Source organism: Ambystoma mexicanum, chromosome 12, assembly GCF_040938575.1.
Source record: "Ambystoma mexicanum isolate Mex_15411 chromosome 12, UKY_AmexF1_1, whole genome shotgun sequence".
NCBI lineage: Eukaryota > Metazoa > Chordata > Amphibia > Caudata > Ambystomatidae > Ambystoma > Ambystoma mexicanum.
In genome coordinates this window covers 940,535,960-940,555,012 of record NC_090936.1, presented here as the reverse complement: position 1 = coordinate 940,555,012, position 19,053 = coordinate 940,535,960, and the positions used below count along the sequence as shown (strand labels likewise).

At 41.5% G+C, this 19,053-nt stretch overlaps 1 long non-coding RNA gene across 1 annotated transcript in view; it reads right to left on the bottom strand.

Annotated features, from left to right (window-relative positions):
• Positions 1 to 19,053, bottom strand: part of LOC138513075 (uncharacterized) — a 208,928-nt gene that overhangs the window by 702 nt on the left and 189,173 nt on the right. The window lies entirely within an intron of this gene.

Genomic DNA, 19,053 nt, shown 5'->3' with positions numbered 1-19,053 from the left:
CTCCTCCACCCAGCGGTGTGAAGAGTCTCATCACATAAGCACTCATGGGGCTCCATTTCACAGTTGGGCAGTCTTAATTGGGCCCAAAGAAGCAGTAGGAAGCATTAACAGTCTTGGTTCCAGACACTGTCTATCTAGGCGAGTCAATGTATTAACACTATCAGGGGCAATCCTCATCTAAAAGGCGATCAGCTTAATATGAAATGCAGGCAGGATGGTACTAAACATGGGCTTAACAATGACATTTTGCATCGGATTTCGATAGAGGATTATACATGTGTCATCAATTGTAAGTGGCGTGCGTCTATTGAGTGGAGGGTTTCCAAAATGACAAGTTTCTGTAGCATAGTTCACTGTAGCAAAGGCTCATAAAACAAACCCTCATTATAATAAAGACACAATCCCAGAAAACATGGCCATCCAAGACAACTCAGAGAGTAATGTGCGATTGTAGGGAGGATAGCTCAGGGGCAATGCGCTCGCCTTGGAAGCAAGACGACACGGAGCAACACAGGTTCGATTCGTGGGTCCGCGCTTAGAAACCTCTGGGTATTAAGCGCGTTATCAATAACCAATCATATAGAAGCAATGGAAACTGGATGGAGCTTGATGTGACGGCCTTGCACCTATGTATGTGCATAGCCTAGATAAGGGAAACATTCCCCTGCATAGTAAAGCATCTCTTGTTGGCTTCCCGTAGATGTTGACGTCCTGGGCTTTTATTTGACAAACCAATCGGATTAAGCGTCAGATTGCAATGCTTTATTGGAAACCCCGGGAGTCGGCAAAGGGCTCCCTGACAGTGTTGCACATGTATATGGTTCTCCTGAGTGTGTTGGTAAAATCTGTTGTTTACTTGTGATTGATGGTACAATACTGACAAGAAGAGAACTCCCCATGCACAATTTAATGTCATCATTTGTGCCTTAATTCTCTCGTGACCACTAGCACTGCTCTTGGCAAACTTCAACACGATTACGTTTAAGCCCATCTGTGCCATTAAAGAAGGAGGCCAGGCATATACAAAGCACTATTGGTGCTGACGCTAATAGGAGCACTAAAGGCCTAACTGCTAGGCCATGTCACCTCTGCATGGAAACGGCACACATCCAACCGTGTTTCACCCTAAGCGGGCCTTGTCATGGATTGTGGCTTGATTTCTATGCAGCCGAAAGTCAGAGGACTACATCTGGCCATACCCCCTGTCACTTAGGGCAACCAACAGGGGTTGCCTGGGGAACATGTATTTATTTATTTCGTTTTTAATTTATAACACGCACAAACAGCCCGAGGGCACCGTGGCACTGTTACAGTGATCTGTTACATACAATTGACACAGTTGCGCTAAATAGGTAGGGTTGTAGGGTGTAACGTACATTCTGTCGAAACATGGCCTAGCAGTTCAAATAAGACTTTGCACTTAGGTGGCAAGAACAAGACTGATTTAGCATGGATGACCCCATTCTTTAATGGTCCAGGTGAGCTCAAAACGATGGTATGAAAAGATGAATTACAGCTTAAAGTATTCCACTGGCAAAAGACATCCTTGCAATCCTTGCAATATTTGCAGAAGTCTACTATTATGTACGTCAAACAAAGCGAGACTCCACACGGGCACAATCAAAGGGGTCATCACGGGTCTATACACACAACAAACACAACAGACCCCTTTGAGAATACATTGTGACAGTTTTATGAAAGAAGCATATATACCATCAGACTTATCGCAAAAAGGCTAATGTACTAGTTCATCAATTTCTCTTACTTTTACTAGTGGATGCTGTAAACTCGAAATATGTGAATACTGTACCAACTCGTATAACAATACATTTCATTCAGATATGTACTAAAATCACATCAGTAAATCAGTTATTCAAAGTAGCATCTGCAACCCAATAAAGTGACGTGCGTAATACCTGCCGAACCAAGTGGGCTTGAACCAACAAGTAAAGAACATACAGGCTAACAGATTTTTTATGAACAAATATATCATTCACTATTGAACAATTCTGATGTCAGAGTTGGCATTTCTTGTTCTACTTGCCACTTGAGTGTAGCTTCAGTACTGCCATAATTCATTTTTGTAAAACTATTTTAGTGAAGCCCAAACCACACTTCCTTCCCAACATGTTTCATTCCCTCTAGAGACGTTGTTCTATTGTGGGAACTTCTTTCGGGAATCTTTTCCATCAAAATGGAGCTTGAAGCTTAAAAACAACAATACTGCATCCGCACTAATAACACACTATCAGAGCTGTATTGACTCAGCGTCTCCAAATTCTTATACACATGTTCAAGATGTCATTATGTGCACCACCAATCTTGTTTTAAGGTAGAGCAGGTGTGTAAAGTGCCTATGAATTAGGCATTCTCTTGTCTTTCTATCGTTATGCATGCAGTAATTGTATCCAAAGAAACCAAGGGTCATCACCCCCATGTCATTCCACCATGTGTGTTTGTATCTTAGAGTCTACAAAACTGCAATAGGTGCACAGTCTGCTGGACCATGTAGATCCACAGTGAAGCCACCAGCTTAAATCTGTTTTTAACTGTGTTTTATTTTGCGCAAATCTCCTTATTGTACGAGTGGGGTCAACACACAATTTCCAGTTTCCCTTTCATAAAGGGGCCTACTATTGTACCACATGTGACAAAAGTGTACTACAGGCAGTCAAATATATACCATATCATGCAAGACGGGACTACCAGCAACTGTAGCATCACACTCAATCCCCCTTAATTATATTTTTTGTTTTTAAATCAGCAAAGCAGTGTGACATAATCTACGTCCTGTGCTATCGTAAATCCCCTCCCCTGAAATAGATTTGCAAAGGCTTTATGTGCAAAGAACATTAAACATACATGCCAGAATTTTTTATTTAATCCAGAAACTGTTTTGTGATGCTAGTTGACATAGAAGGCAATCTCGGACTGTTCTAGGGTAATTCTGCAAGTGCTCAGATAAGTGTTGTGTACGGTTCAAAACCTGACCACCTGAAGGAACAATCCATGATTGACAATCTCACGTCTGTATCCAGCAGGATTTTAATCCTAGTTATCTGGAGGGAAAAAGCCATTGCTGGCAATCACATACATGTGCTCACCCCGAAGGAACATCCACACGAGGGGGTTAAGGAAGGCTGCAAGGCCGTACCACTCTCTGAAAAATGGACCCCAAGATAAGCCCACAATGTTCATATCGTAATGTAACCGACTCAGACAGCTATATGTGCCAAGACGGCAAACAAATGCCAAACACTGCACTTTACAAAATGCCTCCGAACATAACATTAATCTGATGAGGTGCACTGTTTTTTTTAATCTACTATTTATTGCAAACTCCACACTGAATAAACTAGAAGCAAGTGTGCTATAAACCAAGATAAGCATAGTACTATATAGTTTGGGATTTATTTGATTAGAAACATCATTCAATTTACAAGAAAGCTAAACGAGGATATCATAAAACACACACAACTCCCTAGATTTCCTTGTTGTGCATAATAACAATACATATAACTCCCCTATTCTATATAGCCAGCAGACTTATAAAATGAATATGCTGAAGTGCATAGAATAAAGTACTAGTCCAAAACAGATTATCCTTTATCCACCTCTAAATATAATCCACATAATGACAAGATCTGATTAAACACTCAAGTCTGTGCTTCTTCTGGTGAAAAAAAGTCACACCAATTCAATATTAATGGTTGGTTTGCTAGCTTCCAAACAATAGCAACCCAAAAAGGAGCCAGGGAAATTGCACAACATAAATAACGCACATTCTTAAATGTATACAAATGAAGTTCAATCACACCATTATATTCACCACAGCTGTAGTTGGGGAGATCCTGTAATCTTTTCCAAGAGATCCAAGATCCCTGCCAAGTATTCAAATAACCATGGGCGGCATAACACATATGCATCATACCTGTAGAAAATACTCACCCATAGCACAGACATACCTATGATTCCCCCACTGTAAGAATTTAATTTAGAAGGTCAAATATACCACCTAAAGATGACCTTAAATGATGATGTTTAGGATTGTCCAATTTACACATCTATGTGCCAACTGTAGGTAGAGTCTCAGGCCCTGATTCATGGAATTATTTGTGTGTAAAACGTGGATTTGCATATTTCTGTGTGCAAATCCCTGTTTGGGGAATGGGGATTTGCAGGCAGAATGGCACGCAAATCCCCATTTTACATGCAAATAATTCCATCAGTCAGGGTCTTTCCTTGACCTGTTCATCAGGAATATACACCCTCCACTTTCTTATAGGAGGTTACATTCTCGAATATGCATTATTCCAAATTTTAAAGGCATATGAGAGAATTCCCTTTCTCTGACTCAACCAAGAGAAATGATTTACAAGTGCAGTTCATGGGACTGGATAAGCTCAATTTTATTTGTTTTATAACAAAATCCCTTTTAAACCATACAGTTATAAATTGCCAAGAAAAACATGTTTCAGGGGGACACCATCTCCTCTTATCAGCACTCTGCTGATTCCACTAAACCCTCTTTTGTCAATGGGTCATTTTAACATGGAGAATATTCCCTGAAGATGACCATTACCCCATAATAGAGTAAAGCTATGTAGATTTGAGAGACACACACATTTCCTAATTTCTGCCCATATTGTTGAATAGCTCTGTAGGGATTTCAGTTCTAGTTTCTTAAAATATTTACACGATCAAACTTGACTTACCAATAGTGTGGCAGTTCATTCTTATCAGTAATACACTGCATGGTGCACCATCTGAGGTCTTTAATAACCAATGTAATCGTCCACCTGCGGCTGCACAATTATAGAATTTAAGAACAGGGAAGGAAAGCCCCCCTACCTCCCAGTCTCTAAAATGTTTAGCCTGACTTTATTGAGCATCTTTGTTATTCCAAATTAAACTACTGAGGAGGGGATTCAACTGTGGCAGGGGAGTACTATGTATACATATTGTAATGTCTTCAGAAATAGGGACATTTTGGGAGAATCATCTTTTTAATAAGGTTAATCGTGCCTAAAATAAAGATGGGAATCATTCTTCAGTTCTGGATCTTATGATTGGCAGCCTTTAAGAATTCTCTCAGAATGTCTATTCCCCATAATCAGCAGGTCTTTACAAAGCTCTACCCCTAAGAAGAAAGTGGACTCAACTGTAGGATTATTATATCAAGTGAATTCCTGGCCATAGTATCAGTTTTAGTAAAATTAAGTTGGTAACCAGACACCTTCCCATATTCTAGGTCAGTAATGATTATAGCTGGAAAGTCTTGAATCCATTCTACCAACAAAAGAAATCTGCATGTAAAGGCAATTTTACCTTCTGATGTTTTTCACCACCCTATAAGGGAGTCTACCTTCTGCTTTCAGCAGACTCTCTGCCATTGGTTCTATACGAATGGCAAATGACAGTAGGGGCATGTGATAACATTGTCTCATACTCCTGGAGACCAGGCATGGTGGGGAACTACACTTTCCTGGTCACATTTATGATGATACATTAAGATAGTATGTTTGTACATGAGTAATATTGGCCTCTGGTATTTCCTTATTAATCTTCACAGCCCAAAGGAAATAACTTCACACCAAATGAAAGGCTTTTTCAGCATTTGAAAATGGGCAGAAACACTAGGCCATGCTTATCAGGAGGATTATGGTGAGAGTAGCAAGATTGTAGCATTTCCACAAGAGATAGAAGGTATTTTTCCCTGTTTCATTTTGTTGTTTATCTCTATAATAACACACCATAAATATTCCAGAACTTCTGGTGCATCAGGCTGCACAGCTTTTCTGGACACAAGTCCATCAATGGATGTTTCATGTTCAGTGGCCTTTCAAGTGCCTGATAGAAACTGTGGGAATCTAGACGTCAAGCAGGGAAGGTTGAGACAGGACACATGCTTGCTATATCCCTGGACTGAACAGTAGCTACTCTTTTTCAGTATGAATAGTACTGAAAAATCTCACACATTCACTTTGAATCACAATGGACTCCCAAACAATATGTCCTGCTGAAATCACGATCTCCATTATCTATCTAATCCCATTAACAAGGGTCACATTCTTACCAATTTTCGGCTGGTTTCATATTGATGATCCATTATATAGTGATATCTGAAAGCCTCTTACTTTGGTAATACGATGTAATCATGGCCTGCAACAGGGTCATGCATTTTGCACATTTTCCCACAAAGAAAACACAACCTTGAATCAATTTACTAACTCAAAAAGTAAATACAATATTAAAAAAAAACATGTATTCTCTTTATTCCTTGAATCACAAACTACAACAACCCGACCTCTACCTCGACTTCACCCACCCACTGGTGAATGGAGGAAGGACCTATAATTCTTCATCCTCCATTCACCATAGAGATCACACACATGCCTCCCACTTCAGTAGACAATGAAAGATAGATATCATATAATATATAACACAATTCTCATTTCATCTGTGCCGATTGACTAAGAGTTGATTCCAAAGCCTCTACCTCAGCTGAAGTCTTTAAATCATAGGTATTGTTCTTTCAAATTACTTTGAGTTGTGCAGACCTCTGAGGATACACAGTAGCACCTTTTCTCAAAAACCTATCAATATACAATTTTAGTTTGCAGTGACCCGTAGTAATGCAAGAACGTTCATTAGGCAATAGATATATAGAGAACCCATGCACAGGCTACAACCTCGCACATGATATATCCGCAGGTTTTTCTTTCAAAGAGTAATTTAAAAGATTCAGGCTGGGAGGCTCACTCAGAGGCAACAAGCTCATTTTATCATGTTATCTTGCATTTGTATATCACCTACTTGCTTAGGTTATGATATCGGAGGATGCCTGACAGAGAGGAAAATGAGGAGGATGAATTGATTTGATTTGATTTATTGAGCATTTGTAAGGCACCTATACAACAAATAAAGTTTCCAAGCGCCAGAAATTCAGTCGTGGTAGGGAGGACCAAAGTCGGGTTGATATTTGGGATGAGGGTGAGGGAATAAATAAGATGCTCAGTAAGGTATTGGAATTTTTGGAGGAGGAGCTATGTTTACAAATGCACCACATTTAGCATGGGACTCAACTGTATTCTATTGGGATTAATATTTAGTTCATGGTTACCAACAGGATTTATTTTACCAAAACCCCTGGCTTGTGCTTTTGTGCTTAAGGACACAAAGCTGGTCTATTGCTCTGCAGTGGTCAGACCTTAAGCCTTCCACAGAGTCATGATGAACCAAGCCATGATAAGGCCATACTCAAGAAGACACAGATGGCACTGCTCCCTTCCTTCCTTCCTTCCTTCCTTCCTTCCTTCCTTCCTTCCTTCCTTCCTTCCTTCCTTCCTTCCTTCCTTCCTTCCTTCCTTCCTTCCTTCCTTCCTTCCTTCCTTCCTTCCTTCCTTCCTTCCTTCCTTCCTTCCTTCCTTCCTTCCTTCCTTCCTTCCCAAAAGCCCCCAACAAATATTTGGAAGGGGTTCCCTGTCAGAAATCAGAATTTGCCATCTTGGAAGTAAGATAATGCAAACATGCATGGGTTTGATATCCAGTCTTGTGCTTAGAGTCTGGAGTCTGGCACGAAGTACAATATAAAAAACACATTTATATGCATTAACAAAAAAAAATAGGTTTGGCTCAGAAACTAGGTACCTAATTATCTAGCTGTCTATCACTGACAAAGTCTATAGACACATCTGAAAATATATCTTTGAAAAACTCTTCCACAAATTGCTGAAGGTCTGAACCTGCCACTTCACTCTTTTAACAACCCCAAATATCTTCAAGTTGTTGAATGAAGCCTTGTTTCAAGTTGCACTGTTTGCTCCTGGACATTTGCTGAGGTATCATCAGCAATGCATTGTAGGACTTTAGTTTTTTGATCTAGCACCTTCAGCTGGTCTGGTCGAGCTTCCACCTCCTTCTACGCCACCTGTAAGACATTTATGTACCGCTACTGTAGCAGTCTAGCTTGTAAGGAATCATGGATTACCTGCATTACTGTAGGCAGATTAACTAGGGCTAAAATAGCTTGCCATACAGCCTCATTTACTTTAGTTTTATCACAAACCCCACCCCCAGGGCCACACTGCTTTGTTGACCTCTGTTATATTGTCTGTACATTTACCTACACAGTTGTAAAAACGTTTTGTATACAGTTCTTTATGCTAATGACTTAAAAGCAAGTTTAGGGTTTGATCATATTTACTCAAGGTTATTTGGAGACAGACTGTTCTCTGTAAATGTTGTTGTGTCTGTATTTTTCAGTTTAGTGTTTGATATTGTGAATCTTCGGTGAGAAAGTAATTGGATATACAAGCAAAGACGCATTAGTGGTGACTTAAAGGCTGTTTTCTTTTACACTGTTTGGTCAGAGATGATTTCTGACATCCCTGTTCATGTTTTGGCCCAGTTGGGTGAAACAAATGTTTCCCACTCTCTGGGCAAGGCTGAGTGTGTTCGGATAGGCACCAATTTGAACCTTGATGGATGGCTGTGGGTGTAGGAGAGATATGTAATTGGAAGAAATGTGTTTGAGAAGGTCTAATCTCACAAAACGCCTTGTGTGCCCTGATTCCAAGCCCTTTGCCCTGCACGGAACAGCTTCACTGCACCAGGGGTCAGCGATTCCTGTTGTTCTCCCTGTCCTCACAGAAAGGACATCATTTGGTCAGGGGCAATCCACAGTCGACAGTGTGGTCCTTTGAATCGTTACATTGATCATCTATGAAAACACTTCCTGTCTACTGAATAGGGAGGATCCACCCATGTTCACGCTCAAAAAGTACATTTAGATCCTGAACAGTATCAGAGATGGCATCAGATGGAAAGAATCCAAATAATACCTATGTTTCCGGCATATGACAAATTGTTGATTATCATCTTGCTTCCCTTTTCTGGAAATGAATTATAATTGATTGGCAACTGGGAGGTGCGTCCTAGCCCAAAAGATGGCTCGGAATACAGACAGGTCCCACCAGTATAGGCCCATACTCTGCGCCATCAAACAAATCCACTCCACCTGCTGGGCCATTTTCCCCCATTCGCCTACACATCCGTGGTAAGTGGCTCCTGTTCGGCTTCGGGACTCACATACTGCTTCCACCCAGATGACACGTGCCCCTACACTGGCTCCTCTTCTCCACTCCAAAAAGCCCCCATAACTGAAGTGAGCGTGTCCGCATGACCCCCCCCTCATCAGAGCAATCCCAGTAGAAAATAACTACTTAGTGTAAAGCTTTAATGAGCAGGTCCTGTTTCCACGCTGCCTTTAGGGGCTCCAACACGATATGGCTTGTCGATTATCCATGGCACAACAACCCCTACCTGAGCACTCGGTGGAAATACAACTGCCAACCAGGAAATATGGCATATTACCTACTTGAATGATTTTGCAGTCTCTCATGATAGATTTCAGCAATGCAAAGAAAAAGCTACTACCAAGCTAAGTGAAATGTGCAGGCTGTATTTTTACAGAAATTCTGTCCAATATCTCTACAGTAAGAAAACTCTGTCTTCCTTAACAATGTGATGCTAGGATTCTTTTATTTTAAAGACACACATGTGCCTACTCAGGCATAAGGCCTTAATGATTTCTTTCTAGAAGTTTGTCTCCCTGCCTTGAAATTGTTCAGATTATGAAAAGGTGTGATGGTTTCATCGTGGCTGCTGCTGCTGCTGCTGCTGAAGAGATCTCTGAGTTTGCTCTTAAATCCTTGTGGGCCTGATTTACAAAAACGTTTTATAATGGTGTAATCCCATTGGAAAACGTTTGGTAACTCAGGCCCTGGTTTAAGTGGGGGTTTGTTTGTACATATAATTGCTCTAAGGTTCTTGTGTTATGGTATTCTTTCAGCCCCAATGTCTAGGCACCATACACATGTCCATTAAAATAAATAAATAAATAAATAAATAAAAGACAACACATATTGGAGAGGCCAATACCATTGTTCTTGGCATAGTGCAAAATCATTGTGCTTAGACCTACGAGCCTTATTAAGCTGTTGTGCATGACCTTCATTGGTTACTCTGATGATTACACCTGTCCCCATAAGTCAGTGTAGCTGTGAGCCCATTTATTACACCAGATTGACAAAATAGGAATGACCCCCTAACAGGCAGCATATCAACAGTCCCTCTCAGATGGAAAAGAAACTGACACTGGTCAGATTGTGAAGACTGGAAAACAAAGGGATGGGCACACATTTCCAATATTCGCCTACCTAACAAACCTCTCAGTGGTCACAAACAGCCTCATGTTGATGGGCGCAGATGTTGCGGAAAACACTGGAAACTGGACATCTGTACTTTCCCCCTGCATAGTATGGTCTGATTTTTGGCAGCATCGGAGGTCTGCACAGTTGATCTGCACCAGTGTTTCTGCCTCGGGTTTCATTGCAGATGGGTACTGCATAATTCAGATTCTGATGAATGGGTGCCCAGATTGTGCCTGGATTTCCCATGCCAGCAACTGAATGATGGCAAATGAATGAGGCAATGATGGCCACAATGATTGCTAATGATTGAAGCTTCCATTAAATCATATGATATCATTTGATATGATAGGTTATTTATAACGCACTTAATACCCAGAGATTTCTAAGCGTGGATCCGGGGATCGAACCTGTGTTGCTATGTGTCGTCTTGCTTCCAAGGCGAGCACGTTGCCGCTGAGCTATCCTCTCAAGAAAATGCTTCTTCCCTTACCTACTAGAGAATCCCATCTCTGATTTTGTCTTAAGTGGAGATGGGTAAAATCAGGGAGAAGAACAAAGAGATCAGAGTTGCTCTTGTTGTCCACCAGGTGTTACTCAGGAACCTTTGATGGAATTGAGCTCTGTCGTTTATAGCTACCGATCTATAGTGCTAAATATTACCAAAGTGTTGTTAGCCAGATGGTAAGGCAGCTCTTTATGTTCTGGCCCAAAATAAAAGTAGATCTGGTTACAAAAAGGCTTCTGTCCACAGAACTAGGCAAACGCCACTGATTTCTGTGACCCACCTGCTGCCATGGCCCCACCAACAACGTCCCTTGAGGGTACATGGCATAGACCTAAATAGGGTTTATATGCCCAACTGTCAAACTTGATTGAGTTTGTCTTTTATATCTCCATGTGCCATTCTGAGACATCTTCTGAGTGCTGAAATGCTGCTCCATGGCACTGTAAAATACAGATAAACACATACTATTTACATTATTTCTGAGACAGATCCACGCAGCAATGGGGCATGGCAAACTAAATTGCTCATTCTGGGGTTGCAAAAACTTCCGTTTGCAGAGAGAGAACCGAGTTCAGCTGACAACGCTGATAGCGATATGTAATCTGCAAATTCAACTGAGCTATGCAGCGGTGTCTGGAGAGTAGTCAGACACCTGTTTATGCAGAAACCTTGGCAAGGAGGTTCTTCAACAGTATATGAGTTCAAGTTGGCCACTTTAGTCATGGTAATAAAGAATCACCATATTGTATTGTCTCTGCTGAGGTATCCCCCATCTTAATGTGCAACTAAGGAGGGTTGTACTTGAAAGCAGTGTTGCAGCCAGGCTCGGACTGACCTATAGATCAATAGGATAATGCCCGAACCAAAAACACAAAATGCTTGAGTGGGACCGTTTTTTTGGGTCAAACTGGGCCACTTTTCTGGGCCATGTGGGTCAGTTTAATAAGTTACTTCACCATGCAGCTAGTCGTTTTGACCAGTGTTACTGAATACATATTCTTTAAAATGCACAATTTGCATCACATCACATCAACCTCCCCCTTGGGTACTACCAAGCCTCTCACAAAAGGAATGAATTGTCATTTACAACTGTGGACCACATGTTCATTGGTGCCCAAGACAATGGTGTGCCCCAGTCTGACCGTGGTTGCAGCCCCAAATCAGCTAGAGGCCATCCCTGGAGGTTTCCACACTGAAGGATGGCCTGTAACATAACATATCGAACTACCCCTGCCAGGGGCCTCCAGTGACCCTGTGCTAGTGAAGTAATGTGTTCAATGGAAATCAGGTAGAAGGGAAATTGGCAGATTGCCCTCCAACATGTGTAGATCGAAATGTTCAGCAGTCTGCTTCATTTTTCTCCCTGGGCAGAAGCACAGGTGGCTTTCATTCCAGCCAATGATATAGCATGCTGTTTATAGCAATCTGATTGGCCAGGTTGCATGGCATCTTGCTTAATTAAAGTATGTGGCACATTGTAGACACCTACTTAGCTGCTATGTTTGCTTGTCCTACCAGCGTCTTTAAATAAATTAGCAGATTCTGCCCATTCAGAGAAGTATGGGCTGGGACCGTCTGCAATTCCTTAATTGGAAAGCAGATGGTGGATTCCTTACCCATTAGTTTTCTCCTTAAGAAAATATTGCAAGGTTTTGGAAAATGCAATGGTTTCAAGTCAAGGGCTTGGTTTTGTTTTGAATCCTAGGCCATTTGTGCTTTTCCCGTTGTTACTGCAGATCTGCAAGTCACAGAATGCAAAGCATTGATCCCGTCTCTGATGAATAAGCCTAATCTCACCCTCGAGGACTGTGCAAGCTGTTGACCAATGACTAACACTCCCTTTCTTCTGAAAATCTTGAAACGGAGTGCTGACTTCACAGCTTCAAGCATATCTGGAGCATCTTCCCCTTCTAGATGATTGCCAGTCTGGTGTTCGTCCTGGAAGGAGAACAGAATGAGTACATGTGGAACATGAAAGATGCCCACCTAGACAAAAAGTTAACAGTCAGGCAGGTCTGTTGATTCTTCTAGACCTATCTGTGGCATATGATACTATTAACCATCTGAAAAGTCTGTTAATAGGAGTTGTTCTCTGCTGTGTCAGTTAACGTCAACGATCATGTCCTGCAAATTGAAACAGTAGTTTGTGATGTTCCACAAAGTCATGCATTTCTCCTATACTCTTCAATATATGAAACCCCCCCATAGTCTTTTTTGGAGCATGTGTAGTTTTTCAAAATTATGGAGATGACATCCAAATTTATTTTATTTATTTATTAATTCATTTCTATTGCGTTGGTAACTCGCAAGTCTCGGGCGCATAGACAAGGACACAGGGACAAACAAAAATCGAATGAGACAAAAGCAGAGTGCTTACTGAATTATGTCTGAGAGGTCTGGGGGGGGGTTAGTTGATGATGTGTGTCTTCACCAACATGCGGAAGCATAGGTAGTTAGATATCGAGGGCTGCACACATCTCTTTACTGCGCCACAATTGTATTTCAAAAACTTGGACTCTTGGTCATAGTGAGAGTAGGTTTATTAATAGCCCTTTTTTTGATAACACGTTTTAGATTTTAGAAACCCGACGCGTGATGCAGTAAAACAGAACTTGTCAGAAAATGTTTAGAGTCTGATGGGACTCAGCCACCAAATACGTTATTTGTAGCGGACAGAACAGTCAATGGTAAATAGATATTGCCCTGATCTGAGGAAGGCACTAGGAGTGTGCCGAAACACGTGTTATCAAAAAAAGGGCTATTAATAAACCTACTCTCACTATGACCAAGAGTCCAAGTTTTTGAAATACAATTGTGGCGCAGTAAAGAGATGTGTGCAGCCCTCGATATCTCTTTCACAATCGGAGTGAGGGAACTCTTTGTCTCCGTTTCTGCTGCACACACCATTGCGACACCACCAGATTTGGTGTACATAATTGAAGTCGCGGAGGTCAAAGAGTGATTTGCCCTAAAAAGTTCCCTATAAAAATCATAGGTAGTTAGGTTCCTTCTTCTGTTGATGGGAAGGTTGTTCCAAAGCCCTGCTGTGATAATGGGAAAAGATTTTCCCAGTCCTAGCTTGTGTTTGTGTGTGGCTACTGCAATCATGTTTTGATCTGCTGATCTTAGCCTACGGATAGGTGCCTATGGGTGAATTTTGGATTTCAAGTACCCAGGTACTTTCCCATGTATGCATCTGTGGGCTAGAGTGAGAATCTTGAATTGAATTCTATTTTCAACTTTGAGCCAATGAAGCTCTTTCCTGGAGTTGATGATATGATCTGATTAGTATTTGTATTTAATGATCCTGACCGCATTGTTCTGTATGATCTGGTAGACTTGGAGGCATTTTTTGGTTGCCCCTACCATCAGGGCATTGTCATAGTCGAGGCGGGAGCATATGGTTGCCCTTGCCACTGTGGCACAAATGTCCTCCGATAAGTACGGCCTGATGGCTTTGAGAAGTCTGAGGTAGTAATTGCATGTTTGTTTTATATATTGTGTCTGTGCTTTGGCCCCTAGCGATGCTTCCATCATCTTGCTGAATGTTTTAACTTTGTCCAGAACCTTAATTTGAGTGTTTTTGATCTGGAAAGAGCTGTATTCTGGTGGACGGGAGTTTCTAGCCTGGTGGGATCCGAAGACCATTAACTGGGTCTTCCTGCCATTTAGGCACATCCAATGTGTGTCTATCCACTGTTCTATGATGGAGTAGGTCATGAGTAAGTTATCATTATCTTTCTTGTAGTCCCCAGAGAGTTCAAACACAAGCTGAGTATCATCGGCATAGTTTGCTAAGAAAATATTTATGTGATCTAATAGATGACAAAGGAATCTAAGATACAGATTAAACAATAGGCGTGACATACTTGCTCCTTGTGGGACACCGCAGAGAATTTCTCTTTCTATAGAGAATGTACCTCCCCAGTGAACCCGTGATGTCCTGTTTTTTAGGAATGACATTATCCAAGCGTTTGCTGCTGATGAGCAGTTAGCAGTTTGAGCCAGTGCAATTTCGAGCAGATTATGATCTAATAAATCGAATGCTGCTGTTTTAGGCCTAGCCTAGGATCCAGACGGCCATTTATAAGGGTTTTAGATTCTTGAAATGGAAATATGTGTAGTTAGTTGAGGTGGACAGCATTCCTATTTGTACTATTTTGCAAACGTGATGAAGAAATGGTTTTGAAATCTTATAACTTTTAAGATTTCAGTATTATGGAGAATTGTCATTTTAAGGAAAATATATGTTTGTGTTTTTTTACCTCTATACTTCTGGAGATTCTGTGTACTTTGTAAAGGTTTGTAATACAAATAATTTTAAAAAATGAATCCTCGAAGTACATAAAAATTGATTTAAAACTAAATCAAGTAAAATACATCATCATGTTTCCTCATGAATAGGTCTTCCACCTATATACCGTCTATTTTCAGCATCTACGTTAAAATACACACTACTTCGCTAGCAATGCTATATAAACATAGACACGCACCCACATATGTGTTCTATGCAGCATTATGCAGCAGTCCTGAAGTTCCTTGAGCGCCCTATTCTCTGCTACTGACGGCTTTTGTTTTAGGAAGGTTTTTCTTCTCTCCTTCTCATATGAAGACATGCCCGCCTGATATGATATGAGTGCAGTAATGGCTTTCCCTGGAACAGTCTCCCATTACCACTGCTTACAGCCTGGGAATCTCTGTCATCGTCCCCTTGGGGAACGTCTCCCCAGCCTGCAGCCTAACGTGTCGGAACTACCTCTGCATCCGTCAGCTCTGTCAGTTTAGACAGCCTCTTCGGAAACTGCCTGTCAGTCATTTCATGCCAACCAGCTACATGAAAATAACTTTCACCTGAAGTCAAAACAGGCAATTCATATCAAATTGTTCACTTTATATAATCATTTCAGCAGTATGCTGCAATTTCCTAGCTGTAGAGCAGCGCTGCCACAGCTCTCAAACAATGTGCGTAGTTTAACTTTGGCAACTTTATATGCTGTGCTGTGTATTGGTTTGTGGGGATTATGAGATATGATATGATATGATAAGATAAGGCATTTGTAACGCGCCTATACACAAGTGTTTCAAGGCGCGACGAGGCAGGGGGGGGGGAACAAGGGGAGACAGACAACGATCTTACTAGGCCAGGTGTCATTCAGATCGCGCAAGTGCAAGGGTAGAGGGGAAGGGAAAAGTGCATGGGGGAAAGGGAGAGGGGAAAGTGCAGTACAGGGTTATAAGCATACAGCATACAGGATAAATAACAAGGGCCAGCTGGTGGCAAGTGCGAGGTAAGTGCAGACAAGTGCTGGGAAGGGGGGCTGTATGGATACAGACACAGTCCCGTAGTGCAGGGGTTGCCGTGGAGGCAGTGCAGGGGAGAGTGGCTGGGCCGAGAACGGTGAATGGCCCAGTTGCAGATTCAGTGCAGTTTCAGTAGTATTAGCAGGGGAGAGGGGGAGAGAAAGCGGAGGCAAAGAGGAAGGTTTTGAGGTGCTTCCGGAACCGGAGGTGGTTCTCCTCAAGTTTCAGGGAGGTAGGAAGGCTGTTCCAGAGGGAGGCCTCTGAGTCAAAGGATTGTCATGACTGTGGATTTCCTTCACGACTAGCACCAAGATGTCACCTTGTGGTGTAATTGTGTAAAATAAATGATATAACATGACAGGGGTCATTTTCGAATGGGCACATTTTAAAACAAAATTGTAACAAAGCCAGCTGTTTTGCTTTCACTCTTCCATTTTCTGCTCCAGCTAATGTTTAGGAAAGCAGCACAGCAGAGTTTGCATCTCGGCTTTGCTTCACTCAATGGTGTTGTTAGAACACCCAGTTTTACACCTGCATGAGATTTTCACGCAGGCGTAAAACCAAAGGAATTCCATGGGATATGCTTCAGTTTAGCACTTGCTAAAATGCGGCCTGCAAAGAATAATTGAGAGGCAGTCTTTTATTTCTCACAAAGCAGAGTAAAGATTCTAAGCCTGATTTACAAAGTGTTTTTCAATGGGATTGCACCATTGTAAAAGATGTTAGTAAATGAGGCCCTTGGCCTTCATTTACTCTTCCTGATCAACAGCGGTTTGTGACTGCTTAACATTGTATGTGGTGGACCCACAACACGTAAGCGAAACCATTAGTGCCCCCCTGCCTGCAATAAACACTAAAGTAAAATGGTTCCCAACATGCTTTCTTCACAATGTCACTGGAGCCCAGAATCTCTTCACACTCTCTGCTGTAGTTAAAGCATTTGCATACATGAAAATGCATGCAAATTAATGACACGAGCAAACTAATCAGAACATTAACACCCACGTCTTGTAAAGTTAAAACAAGACCACTAAGAACATTAACACATAATTGGACTAAAGTAAATAGTGAAAATCAAAATGAGAAATGCAATTGTTTGGAAAGAGGTATATTTCTCCCTCACAGCTTGTCAGTGGTTTAACTCTTATTTGGGTCACTTTTCTGTGGACTGGTTGTGTAAGACACTTGTAACCATTGATGCAACTATTCCTATAGCTGTATCTACAGATTAAAGGCCTGTAGATTGGAACTTGTGTTGCAGTACATCACTGTTTCAATTCCGCAACACTGCTGAAGCCGTTCACAAATGTTCAACAAAGACACATGTAGCAAGAACATGTGGTCAGGTGACATTTAGGGCCAAATACATAGAACAAGCACTAAGTCCTGGCAAACTACTTTGCGCCAGAAACAGCACCTCGCCTGCTTGCGCATGCAAACTGTATAGCACTTTCCACAGATTCATGGATTCCAAAGCGGAAAGTAACTTGCAGCGCAATCAACGAGTTGTGTATGGGACACTCTCAACACGCCCACGTTATTCCTCATTCTAGGCAAGGAATGGGGAATATTCATGTTCCGGCCCCTAGTTGTTTCTTTGCACTGGCCCTGCCAACACTTTGCGCAATGTGTCGTGCAAAGCGATCAGAACCACGCAAAGTAGTGAAGGACCCACGCAAAGTAAGTGGAGACCCACGCAAGATCCGATACATAAATCAGCAACATGAGGTTTGCACAGTGTAAATTGCACTTTTTTGGCGCAAAGTGTATTTGCGGCACGCAAAACGTTCTATGAATCAGGCCCTTAGTGATGACTGGTGTTGGGTTGACCTTCAACGTCGAGGAACAAAATACTGCAATGGGTTCTAGTGAGGTGGTTTTGTATCATTACTTCCTCCAAATAAATTACCGAAAAGAGGAATCAGGCAAGGTGCATTCCCTAATACAGTAGTCTAATTTGATGTTTTTATAAATTAAGTCTATAATAATTGACTTCTGATGCACCTGCGTAAACCAAGTAGGCCTTGATTCAGGATGCTTAAGTGAAATCCCAAAACATATGTATTTGTTTACTTATTTATGGATCTTTGAAACGCACAACTCACCACTGTTCAGTCCTTCAGTGCAATGTAGATAGGACAGTCGGGCATGTTTTTACAAAATGGAATGTGAACTATATTAGAGCTAGTGATGCAGCACCTGTTTTGTTATTTTGCACGTGCCACGGATCATTGCTATGCTACACATGAAGTCCATTGTAAAATCAAGACTTGGCAGAACCTTGGCGTAGAAGCTTGGGAACATAGGAACAAGCAAACCTCATTGTTTTAGACATTAATTATCCTCAATTGGTACTGTAAACCTATCCACTATAAGGCAGGCAGTTAACAAGCAAGTATCCAAGAGCAATAGCTGATATTTTATGATCGAAGATGGTTTTAAATGAGTCACAGAAAGCTTAAAGTAATAGCATTTTTCACTGATTTGCCGGAGTTCCACTTTAGAAAGGCAAGGCCTCCTCGTCCTTCCTGGCAGCACCTCCATCTTGCAGTAACAGAACGAGATTCCTATGCCTTCAACACAGACTGTGTGATACAATTTATCGAAGAAAGTGCACAGATGCACTGCGCAATGAGTAAGGTTTGGCTTCCAGGGCACTTGAATCCCTAAAATGCATTCTTGAAAAGGGCAGCTAATTAATTTTGTTGAGCATGGCCAGACCCGCTCCGACATTGGTAAAATACAAAATCAGGCTTGGGCCATTATGAAGAAGGAATACGGCATGCACATGTAACTTGTGGTAGTTATGATTTCTGGAAAATGAACTTGGGCAATTTATAAATCATAAAGGAAAGTTGGCACAGTCTCAAATGGGTTATACACAGACACAACTCGGTATTAAAGAGGCAAATACTTGTGTCTGAGATAAGTTACTCCATAAAACAAGGCTATTTCTAAAGTAAAGTAGTCATAGTTGTTTTTTATATCAAATCAGCACATGGTAACCTTCATGACTGAAGACCCATGGGTGCT